The sequence below is a fragment of the Pseudophryne corroboree genome, chromosome 9 (genome assembly GCF_028390025.1).
Source record: "Pseudophryne corroboree isolate aPseCor3 chromosome 9, aPseCor3.hap2, whole genome shotgun sequence".
NCBI lineage: Eukaryota > Metazoa > Chordata > Amphibia > Anura > Myobatrachidae > Pseudophryne > Pseudophryne corroboree.
In genome coordinates, this window is record NC_086452.1 from 139,643,375 (window position 1) to 139,656,172 (window position 12,798).

The 12,798-nt window shown below is 49.2% G+C and overlaps 1 protein-coding gene across 3 annotated transcripts in view; it reads left to right on the plus strand.

Moving 5' to 3' along the window:
• TLCD4 (TLC domain containing 4) overlaps window positions 1-12,798 on the plus strand; it is a 175,728-nt gene that overhangs the window by 69,382 nt on the left and 93,548 nt on the right. The window lies entirely within an intron of this gene.

Below are 12,798 nucleotides of genomic sequence, written 5' to 3' on the forward strand. Positions count from 1 at the left end.
CTTCAACACTTGACACATTTTAGGTGCGTGGCTTTGTGGGGAAGGGGCGTGACCATATAATAGTACCAATTCACATTACACCACACAGTAGTGCTGCTTATACACATTGCACCAGGTAGAACCTCCTATACACACTGCACCAGGTAGAGCATGTTATACATATTGCGCCAGATAGAGCACGTTCTACACTTTGCGCCAGGTAGAGCACGGTATACACTTTGCGCCAGGCAGAGCACATTATACACATTGCACCAGGTAGAGCACTTTATACACTTTGCGCCAGGCAGAGCACATTATACACATTGGACCAGGTAAAGCACATTATACACATTGCACCAGGTAAAGCACATTATACACATTGCACCAGGCAGAGCACGTTATACACTTTGCACCAGGCAGAGCACGTTATACACATTGCACCAGGCAGAGCACGTTATACACATTGCACCAGGCAGAGCACGTTATACACATTGCACCAGGCAGAGCACGTTATACACATTGCACAAGGCAGAGCACGTTATACACATTGCACCAGGCAGAGCACGTTATACACATTGCACCAGGTAGAGCACGTTATACACATTGCACCAGATAGAGCACGGTATACACTTTGCGCCAGGCAGAGCACATTATACACATTGCACCAGGTAAAGCACATTATACATTGCACCAGGTAAAGCACATTATACATATTGCACCAGGCAGAGCACGTTATACACATTGCACCAGGTAGAGCACGTTATACACTTATACATATATATATATAACTGCAGCAGAGCCCTGCACTCCTGATAGACGTTACAACGGCCCCGGTGCTATCCTAAAGAAGTGAGACAGACCATTTGTTAGAGGTGGTACTCACCGGACTTATACATACAAATAAAGACACTGCACTACCACCAGTACAGTACTAACGTTTCAGAGTTTAATCCTTCATCAGAGTACTCTGATGAAGGATTAACATTGCTGACCCTATACAATCAGGGCTGGCACTAGCATATGTGTTGTTGAGAAGAGGACTTTCAGCCTGCCAATGCCTTGCCCTTGCATTGTGCATCATTACGCAATAGAGTGTGGAGCACATAAATTTCCTCACGCTCCCCTCACTTGCTCATTGGACATCCAAAGAGATATGAAGGAATATCATAAAAATATGTAGAAAATACAGATACATTATTTTTCTTTTTCATACAATATACAGTATTAAAGCTAGAGTTTTGTGTTTTGGTTCTAATTTAATCATGTTTTGTCTTTAATTTTGGTTTTGGTCCTACTTTCATCACTGTGTTTTGGTTTTGCAAAACCACCCTCAAGTGTTTTGGTTCGAAATTCGGATTGAAAATCAGAATCTTGGGTTTTGGATTTCTTAAATATGGATAAAAACAGCTAAAATCATGTAAATGTTGTAGTTGAATTTGTTCCAAAACCTTTGTGCTGTGGGGTCGCCATCTTGGGTCCTGGGGCCGCCATAGCTGTTGGTGCACTGGGAGAGGCATCTAGCGGTAGTCATTTGAAATGCTTTGCCCCGCCCTATCAAGTGGTAAATGTTTCATTCATGGGCTGTTCATGTTTGCATAGATATAGCCATTTCAAATCAGGGTTATGTTTTTGAAACACCCTGTATTTATCATTTTGAGTATAGCTGCATTTCACTTCACATTATCCTATTTACATACCTCCCAACTTGATGGGCAGTGAAGGAGGGACAGTTGCACGTCTGTAGCACGCGGACGCCCAAAAAGGGGTATGGCCAACGGGAAAGGGGGGCCTGACTTCATGGGAGGGCCCGCGGTCACGAGCCACGCCCCCAGTTTCATCGCTGAGGGGGCATGCCCAGCGCTCTGTGAGCTGATGGCATGCCCCCTCCTGTCAAGTGCAGGAGCCTCCCAACTGCCCCACCCCCCCACAGCGGGACACTGCGGCCCGCGGGTGGGACAGTCCTAAAAAAAGGGACTGTCCTGCGAAAATCGGGACAGTTGGGAGGTATGTATTTGTGTTTCCACATTATAAAGTACAATATGTGTTTATATAGTAACATATATAGGAGTGTATATATTAACCTGAAATTGCTGAAAATCCCGCCAAAAATGACTGCAATCTCTAAGGACCTGATTCTCATTTGGATGCAGTGGCGATGTCAGACACAGTGGAACATTGTTTTTTGCCTGGTTTCTGTGGGGGCTGCTATACTGTTGGATATGCCAGCTGCTTAAATGTGAAGCCCATGGGCTACTCCAATGTACACTGCTCAAAAAAATAAAGGGAACACTTAAACACCACAATGTAACTTCAAGTCAATCACACTTCTGTGAAATCAAACTGTCCACTTAGGAAGCAACACTGATTGACAATCAATTTCACATGCTGTTGTGCAAATGGAATAGACAACAGGTGGGAATTATAGGCAATTAGCAAGATACCCCCAATAAAGGAGTTATTCTGCAGGTGGTGACCACAGACCACTTCTCAGCTCCTATGCTTTCTGGCTGATGTTTTGGTCACTTTTGAAAGCTGGCGGTGCTTTCACTCTAGTGGTAGCATGAGACGGAGTCTACAACCCACACAAGTGGCTCAGGTAGTGCAGCTCAATCAGGATGGCACATCAATGCGAGCTGTGGCAAGAAGGTTTGCTGTGTCTGTCAGCGTAGTGTCCAGAGCATGGAGGCGCTACCAGGAGACAGGCCAGTACATCAGGAGACGTGGAGGAGGCCAGCAACCCAGCAGCAGGACTGCTACCTCCGCCTTTGTGCAAGGAGGAACAGGAGGAGCACTGCCAGAGCCCTCAAAATGACCTCCAGCAAGCCACAAATGTGCATGTGTCTACTCAAACGATCAGAAACAGACTCCATGAGGGTGGTATGAGGGCCCGACGTCCACAGGTAGGGGTTGTGCTTACAGCCCAACACCGTGCAGGACATTTGGCATTTGCCAGAGAACACCAAGATTGGCAAATTCGCCACTGGTGCCCTGTGCTCTTCACAGATGTAAGCAGGTTCTCACTGAGCACATGTGACAGACGTGACAGAGTCTGGAGACGCCATGGAGAACGTTCTGCCTGCAACATCCTCCAGCATGACCGGTTTGGCAGTGGGTCAGTAATGGTGTGGAGTGGCATTTCTTTGGGGGCCGCACAGCCCTCCATGTGCTCGCCAGAGGTAGCCTGACTGCCATTAGGTACCGAGATGAGATCCTCAGACCCTTTGTGAGACCATATGCTGGTGCGGTTGGCCCTGGGTTCCTCCTAATGCAAGACAATGCTAGACCTCATGTGGCTGGAGTGTGTCAGCAGTTCCTGCAAGATGAAGGCATTGATGCTATGGACTGGCCCGCCCGTTCCCCAGACCTGAATCCAATTGAGCACATCTGGGACATCATGTCTCGCTCCATCCAGCCACGTTGCACCACAGACTGTCTAGGAGTTGGCGGATGCTTTAGTCCAGGTCTGGGAGTAGATCCCTCAGGAGACCATCCGCCACCTCATCAGGAGCATGCCCAGGCATTGTAGGGAGGTCATACAGGCACGTGGAGGCCACACACACTACTGAGCCTCATTTTGACTTGTTTTAAGGACATTACATCAAAGTTGGATCAGCCTGTAGTGTGTTTTTCCACTTTAATTTTGAGTGTGACTCCAAATCCAGACCTACATGGGTTAATAAATTTGATTTCCATTGATAATTTCTCTAACGTCCTAGTGGATGCTAAGGACTCCGTAAGGACCATGGGGAATAGACGGGCTCCGCAGGAGACTGGGCACTCTATAAGAAAGATTTGGTACTATCTGGTGTGCACTGGCTCCTCCCTCTATGCCCCTCCTCCAGACCTCAGTTAGATTTCTGTGCCCGGCCCGAGCTGGTTGCACACTAGGAGCTCTCCTGAGCTGCTAGAAAGAAAGTTTAAAATTAGTTTTTTTATTTTACAGTGAGACCTGCTGGCAACAGGCTCACTGCATCGTGGGACTAAGGGGAGAAGAAGCGAACCTACCTGCTTGCAGCTAGCTTGGGCTTCTTAGGCTACTGGACACCATTAGCTCCAGAGGGATCGACCGCAGGACTCGTCCTTGGTGTTCGTTCCCGGAGCCGCGCCGCCGTCCCCCTTACAGAGCCAGAAGCATGAAGATGGTCCGGAAAATCGGCGGCAGAAGACATCAGTCTTCACCAAGGTAGCGCACAGCACTGCAGCTGTGCGCCATTGCTCCTCATACACACTTCACACTCCGGTCACTGAGGGTGCAGGGCGCTGGGGGGGGGCGCCCTGAGCAGCAATAATATCACCTTGGCTGGCAAAAATAACCACAATATATAGTCCCAGAGGCTATATATGTGGTAATTACCCCTGCCAGAATTACAGAAAAAAGCGGGAGAAAGGCCGTCGAAAAAGGGGCGGAGCCTTCTCCCTCAGCACACTGGCGCCATTATTCCCTCACAGTTCCGCTAGGAGGAAGCTCCCTGACTCTCCCCTGCAGTCTACACTACGGAAAGGGTAAAAAAGAGAGGGGGGCACTAAATTTGGGCGCAGTTTAATATAATAAGCAGCTATAAAGGGTCATAATTCAGTTAGTCCCTGTATTATTATAGCGCTCTGGTGTGTGCTGGCATACTTTCTCTCTGTCTCCCCAAAGGGCTTTTGTGGGGTCCTGTCTCCTTGTAAGAGCATTCCCTGTGTGTGTGCGGTGTGTCGGTACGGCTGTGTCGACATGTTTGATGAGGAGACTTATGTGGAGGCGGAGCAGATGCCTATTAGTGTGATGTCACCCCCTGCGGGGCAGACACCTGAGTGGATGGATTTATGGAAGGAATTACGTGCAAGTGTCGACTCCTTACATAAAAAAATTGACGACATGCCAAATGCGGGACAGCCGGCTTCTCAGCTCGTGCCTGCCCAGACGATTCAAAGGCCGTCAGGGGCCTTGAAACGACCACTACCTCAGATGGCAGACACAGATGTCGACACGGATACTGATGCAAGTGTCGACGACGATGAGTCAAATTTAATGTCCACTAGGGCCATTTGTGGCATGATTGAGGCAATGAAAGAGGTGTTACACCTTACTGATATAAACCCGGGTACCTCAAAGAAGGGTATTATGTTTGGGGAGAAAAAACTACCTATAGTTTTTCCCCCATCTGAGGAATTGAATGAGGTGTGTGAAGAAGCGTGGGCTTTCCCCGATAAAAAATTGGTGATTTCAAAAAAATTACTAATGGCGTTCCCTTTCTCGTCAGAGGATAGGTCACGTTGGGAAACTCCCCCTAGGGTGGATAAAGCGCTCACACGTTTGTCTAAAAAGGTGGCACTACCGTCTCCGGATACGGCCGCCCTAAAGGAACCTGCTGATAGAAAGCAGGAGGCTATCCTAAAATCTATTTACACACACACACACTGGTGTTATACTGAGACCAGCTATTGCCTCAGCCTGGATGTGCAGTGCTGCTGCTGCTTGGTCAGATTCCCTGTCGGAAAATATTGACACCCTAGACAGAGACACTATATTGCTAACCATAGAGCATATAAAAGACTCGGTCTTATACATGAGAGATGCACAGAGGGAGATCTGCCGGCTGGCATCTAGAATAAGTGCTTTGTCCATCTCTGCTAGGAGAGGCTTATGGACTCGGCAGTGGACAAGATACGGCAGATTCTAAAAGGCACATGAAAGTTTTGCCTTATAAGGGTGAGGAGTTATTCGGGGACGGTCTCTCAGACCTTGTTTCCACAGCAACGGCTGGGAAGTCTGCATTTTTGCCCCATGTCCCCTCACAGCCTAAGAAAGCACCGTATTACCAAGTACAGGTTGAGTCTCCCTTATCCAAAATGCTTGGGACCAGAGGTATTTTGGATATCGGATTTTTCCGTATTTTGGAATAATTGCATACCATACTGAGATATCATGGAGATGGGACCTAAATCTAAGCACAGAATGCATTTATGTTACATATACACCTTATACACACAGCCTGAAGGTAATTTTAGCCATTATTTTTAATAACTTTGTGCATTAAACAAAGTGTGTGTACATTCACACAATTCATTTATGTTTCATATACACCTTACACACACAGCCTGAAGGTCATTTAATACAATATTTTTAATAACTCTGTGTATTAAACAAAGTTTGTGTACATTGAGCCGTCAGAAAACAAAGTTTCACTATCTCACTCTCACTCAAAAAATTCCGTATTTCGGAATATTCCGTATTTCGGAATATATGGATATGGGATACTCAACCTGTACAGTCCTTTCGACCCCAGAAAAACAGGCGCGGAAAAGGCGGGTCCTTTCTGTCTAGAGGCAGAGGAAGGGGGAAAAAGCTGCAACACACAGCCGGTTCCCAGGACCAAAAGTCCTCCCCCGCTTCTTCCAAATCAGCCGCATGACGGTGGGGCTCCACAGGCGGAGCCAGGTACGGTGGGGGGCCGCCTCAAAAATTTCAGCGATCAGTGGGCTCGCTCACGGGTGGATCCCTGGATCCTTCAAGTAGTATCTCAGGGGTACAAGCTGGAATTCGAGGCGCAGCCCCCCCCCCGCCGTTTCCTCAAATCAGCCTTACCGACGACTCCATCGGGCAGGGAGGCTGTGCTAGAGGCCATTCACAAGCTGTATTCCCAGCAGGTGATAGTCAAGGTACCCCTACTTCAACAAGGCCGGGGCTACTATTCCACACTGTTTGTGGTACCGAAACCAGACGGTTCGGTGAGACCCATTTTAAATTTGAAATCCTTGAACACTTACATAACAAAATTCAAGTTCAAGATGGAATCGCTCAGGGCGGTTATTGCAAGCCTGGACGAGGGGGATTACATGGTATCCTTGGACATCAAGGATGCTTACCTGCATGTCCCTATTTACCTTCCTCACCAGGAGTACCTCAGATTTGTGGTACAGGATTGCCATTACCAATTCCAGACACTACCGTTTGGACTGTCCACGGCACCGAGGGTGTTTACCAAGGTAATGGCAGAAATGATGATACTCCTTCGAAAAAAGGGAGTTTTAATTATCCCATACTTGGACGATCTCCTTATAAAGGCGAGGTCCAGGGAGCAGTTACTGGTCGGAGTAGCACTATCTCAGGAGGTGCTACAACAGCATGGCAGGATTCTGAACATTCCAAAGTCAAAGCTGGTTCCTTCCACTCGCTTACTGTTCCTGGGGATGATTTTGGACACAGAACTGAAAAAAGTGTTTCTCCCGCAGGAGAAAGCCAAGGAGCTGTCATCTCTAGTCAGAGACCTCCTAAAACCAAAACGGGTATCGGTGCATCGTTGCACACGAGTCCTGGGAAAAATGGTGGCTTCATACGAAGCAATTCCATTCGGCAGGTTCCATGCGAGGACCTTCCAGTGGGACCTCTTGGACAAGTGGTCGGGATCGCATCTTCAGATGCATCAAATGATAACCCTGTTTCCAAAGACCAGGATGTCTCTACTGTGGTGGCTGCAGAGTGCTCATCTTCTAGAGGGCCGCAGATTCGGCATACAGGACTGGGTCCTGGTGACCACGGATGCCAGCCTTCGAGGCTGGGGAGCAGTCACACAGGGAAGAAACTTCCAAGGACTATGGTCAAGTCAGGAGACTTCCCTACATATAAATATTCTGTAACTAAGGGCCATTTACAATGCCCTAAGTCAGGCAAGACCCCTGCTTCAAAACCAGCCGGTACTGATCCAGTCAGACAACATCACGGCAGTCGCCCATGTGAACCGACAGGGCGGCACAAGAAGCAGGATGGCAATGGCAGAAGCCACAAGGATTCTCCGATGGGCGGAAAATCACGTACTAGCACTGTCAGCAGTGTTCATTCCGGGAGTGGACAACTGGGAAGCAGACTTCCTCAGCAGACACGACCTACACCCGGGAGAGTGGGGACTTCATCCAGAAGTCTTCCTACTGTTGGTAAACCGTTGGGAAAGGCCACAGGTGGACATGATGGCGTCCCGCCTCAACAAAAAGCTAAAGAGATATTGCGCCAGGTCAAGGGACCCTCAGGCGATAGCTGTGGACGCTCTAGTGACACCGTGGGTGTACCAGTCGGTTTATGTGTTCCCTCCTCTGCCTCTCATACCAAAGGTACTGAGAATAATAAGAAGGCGAGGAGTAAGAACGATACTCGTGGTTCCGGATTGGCCAAGAAGGGCTTGGTACCCGGAACTTCAGGAAATGATATCAGAGGACCCATGGCCTCTACCGCTCAGACAGGATTTGCTGCAGCAGGGGCCCTGTCTGTTCCAAGACTTACCGCGGCTGCGTTTGACGGCATGGCGGTTGAATTCCGGATCCTAAAGGAAAAGGGCATTCCGGTGGAAGTCATTCCTACGCTAATAAAAGCCAGGAAAGAAGTAACCGCGAACCATTATCACCGTATTTGGCGAAGATATGTTGCGTGGTGTAAGGCTCAGAATGCCCCAACAGAGGAATTTCAGCTGGGTCGCTTTCTACACTTCCTGCAGTCGGGAGTGACTATGGGCCTAATATTGGGTTCCATTAAAGTCCAGATTTCGGCCCTGTCGATTTTCTTCCAGAAAGAACTGGCTTCACTGCCTGAAGTTCAGACTTTTGTAAAGGGAGTGCTTCATATTCAGCCCCCTTTTGTGCCTCCCGTGGCACCTTGGGATCTCAATGTGGTGTTGAATTTCCTAAAATCACATTGGTTTGAACCACTTAAAACTGTGGATCTGAAATATCTCACGTGGAAAGTGGTCATGTTATTGGCCTTGGCTTCGGCCAGGCGTGTGTCAGAATTGGCGGCTTTGTCTTGTAAAAGCCCTTATCTGATTTCTCTAACGTCCTAGTGGATGCTGGGAACTCCGTAAGGACCATGGGGAATAGCGGGCTCCGAAGGAGGCTGGGCACTCTAGAAAGATTTATGACTACCTGGTGTGCACTGGCTCCTCCCACTATGACCCTCCTCCAAGCCTCAGTTAGATTTCGTGCCCGGCCGAGGTTGGATGCACACTAGGGGCACTCCTGAGCCCTTAGAAAGAAAGTATAGTTTTAGGTTTTTTATTTTCAGTGAGACCTGCTGGCAACAGGCTCACTGCAGCGAGGGACTAAGGGGAGAAGAAGCGAACTCGCCTGCTTGCAGCCGGATTGGGCTTCTTAGGCTACTGGACACCATTAGCTCCAGAGGGATCGACCGCAGGCCCAGTCCTTGGTGTTCGGTCCCGGAGCCGCGCCGCCGTCCCCCTTACAGAGCCAGAAGCAAGAAGAGGTCCGGAAAAACGGCGGCAGAAGACATCAGTCTTCACCAAGGTAGCGCACAGCACTGCAGCTGTGCGCCATTGCTCCTCATGCACACTTCACACTCCGGTCACTGAGGGTGCAGGGCGCTTGGGGGGGGGCGCCCTGAGCTGCAATAAAAACACCTTGGCTGGCAAAAATACCACAATATATAGCCCCAGAGGCTATATATGTGGAAAATACCCCTGCCAGAATCCAGAAAAAAGCGGGAGAATAGGCCGCAGAAAAGGGGCGGAGCCTTCTCCCTCAGACACACTGGCGCCATTTCTCCTTCACAGATCCGCTGGAAGGAAGCTCCCTGGCTCTCCCCTGCAGTCTACACTACAGAACAGGGTAAAAACAGAGAGGGGGGGCACTAAATTTGGGCGCAATATATATATATAATATAAAAAGCAGCTATAGGGGACATAACTCAGTTAGTCCCTGCATTATATAGCGCTCTGGTGTGTGCTGGCATACTCTCACTCTGTCCCCCCAAAGGGCTTTTGTGGGTCCTGTCCTCATTCGGAGCATTCCTTGTGTGTGTGCGGTGTGTCGGTACGGCTGTGTCGACATGTTTGATGAGGATAATGATGTGGAGGCGGAGCAGATGCCTTTAGAAGGGATGTCACCCCCTGCGGGGCAGACACCTGAGTGGATGGGCTTATGGAAAGTAATGAGTGCACGTATAGACTCCTTATATAAAAAAATCGACGACATGCCAAATGTGGGACAGCCGACTTCTCAGCTCGTGCCTGCCCAGGCGTCGCATGGGTCGTCAGGGGCTCTAAAACGCCCGCTACCTCAAGCAGACCCAGATGTCGACACTGATACTGACACCAGTGTCGACGACGATGAGTCAAACCTGATGCCCACTAAGGCCATTCACTGCATGATTGAGGCAATGAAAGAGGTGTTAAACATTTCTGATATAACTACAGGTACCACTAAAAAGGGTATTATGTTTGGAGAGAAAAAACTACCCGTAGTTTTTCCCCCATCAGATGAATTAAATGAAGTGTGTGAAGAAGCGTGGGCTTTCCCTGATAAAAAATTGGTAATTCCTAAGAAGGTACTAATGGCGTTCCCTTTCCCGCCAGAGGATAGGTCACGTTGGGAAACACCAGCTAGAGTGGATAAAGCGCTCACACGTTTGTCTAAAAAGGTGGCACTACCGTCTCCGGATACGGCCGCCCTCAAGGAACCTGCTGATAGAAAGCAGGAGGCGATCCTGAAGTCTGTATATACACACACAGGCATTATACTTAGGCCAGCTATTGCGTCAGCTTGGATGTGCAGTGCTGCCGCTGCGTGGTCAGATAAACTGTCAGAAAATATTGACACATTAGACAGAGACACGATCCTGTTAACCATAGACCATATAAAAGACTCAGTCTTATATATGAGAGATGCACAGAGGGAAATCTGCCGACTGGCATCTAAAGTAAGTGCATTGTCCATCTCTGCTAGGAGAGGCTTATGGACTCGCCAGTGGACAGGAGATGCAGATTCAAAAAAGCACATGGAAGTGTTACCATATAAGGGTGAGGAATTATTTGGGGATGGTCTCTCGGACCTAGTTTCCACAGCAACGTCTGGGAAGTCAGCATTTTTACCCCATGTCCCCTCACAGCCTAAGAAGGCGCCGTTTTATCAGGTTCAGTCCTTTCGGACCCAGAAAAACAGGCGTGGAAAAGGCTGGTCTTTTCTGTCCAGAGGCAGAGGTAGGGGAAAAAGGCTGCAACAAACTGCAGGTTCCCAGGAGCAAAAGTCCTCCCCCGCTTCTTCTTCCAAGTCCGCCGCATGACGGTGGGGCTCCACAGGCGGAGCCAGGTACGGTGGGGGGTCGCCTCAAAAATTTCAGCGATCAGTGGGTTCGCTCACAGGTGGATCCCTGGATCCTGCAAATAGTATCTCAGGGGTACAAACTGGAATTCGAGGCGTCACCACCCCACCGGTTCCTAAAATCTGCCTTGCTGATTGCTCCCTCAGACAGGGAGGCGGTGCTAGCGGCAATTCACAAGCTGTATTCCCAGCAGGTGATAATCAAGGTACCCCTACTTCAACAAGGCCGGGGTTATTATTCCACACTATTTGTGGTACCGAAACCGGACGGTTCGGTGAGACCCATTCTAAATTTGAAATCCTTGAACACATACATAAAGAATTTCAAGTTCAAGATGGAATCGCTCAGGGCGGTTATTGCAAGCCTGGACGAGGGGGATTACATGGTATCCCTGGACATCAAGGATGCTTACTTGCATGTCCCCATTTACCATCCTCACCAGGAGTACCTCAGATTTGTGGTACAGGATTGCCATTACCAATTTCAGATGCTGCCGTTTGGACTGTCCACGGCACCGAGGGTATTTACCAAGGTTATGGCGGAAATGATGATACTCCTTTGAAGAAAGGGAGTTTTAATTATCCCGTACTTGGACGATCTCCTAATAAAAGCGAGGTCCAAGGAACAGTTGTTGGTGGGAGTAGCACTATCTCAGGAAGTGCTGCACCAGCACGGCTGGATTCTGAATATCCCAAAGTCACAGCTGGTTCCGACGACATGGCTACTGTTCCTGGGTATGATTCTGGATACAGTCCAGAGAAAAGTGTTTCTCCCGTAGGAGAAAGCCAGGGAGTTGTCATCTCTAGTCAGAGACCTCCTGAAACCAAAACAGGTATCAGTGCATCACTGCACGCGGGTCCTGGGAAAGATGGTGGCTTCTTACGAAGCAATTCCCTTCGGCAGGTTCCATGCCAGAATCTTTCAGTGGGACCTGTTGGACCAGTGGTCCGGATCGCATCTTCAGATGCATCGCTTAATAACCCTGTCTCCAAGAACCAGGGTGTCTCTACTGTGGTGGCTGCAGAGTGCCCATCTTCTAGAGGGCCGCAGGTTCGGCATACAGGACTGGGTCCTGGTGACCACGGATGCCAGCCTTCGAGGCTGGGGGGCAGTCACACAGGGAAGAAACTTCCAAGGACTATGGTCGAGTCAGGAGACTTCCCTTCACATAAATATTCTGGAACTAAGGGCCATCTACAATGCCCTAAGTCAAGCAAAATCCCTGCTCCTACACCAGCCGGTGCTGATCCAGTCAGACAACATCACGGCAGTCGCCCATGTAAATCGACAGGGCGGCACAAGAAGCAGGATGGCGATGGCAGAAGCCACAAGAATTCTCCGATGGTCGGAGAATCATGTACTAGCACTGTCAGCAGTGTTCATTCCGGGAGTGGACAACTGGGAAGCAGACTTCCTCAGCAGACACGACCTCCACCCGGGAGAGTGGGGACTTCATCCAGAAGTCTTCCAGATGCTGGTAAACCGTTGGGAAAAACCACAGGTGGACATGATGGCGTCCCGCCTCAACAAAAAGTTAAAAAGATATTGCGCCAGGTCAAGGGACCCTCAGGCGATAGCTGTGGACGCTCTAGTGACACCGTGGGTGTACCAGTCGGTTTATGTGTTCCCTCCTCTGCCTCTCATACCAAAGGTATTGAGAATAATAAGAAAGCGAGGAGTAAACACAATTCTCGTGGTTCCGGATTGGCCAAGGCGAGCGTGGTACCCGGAAC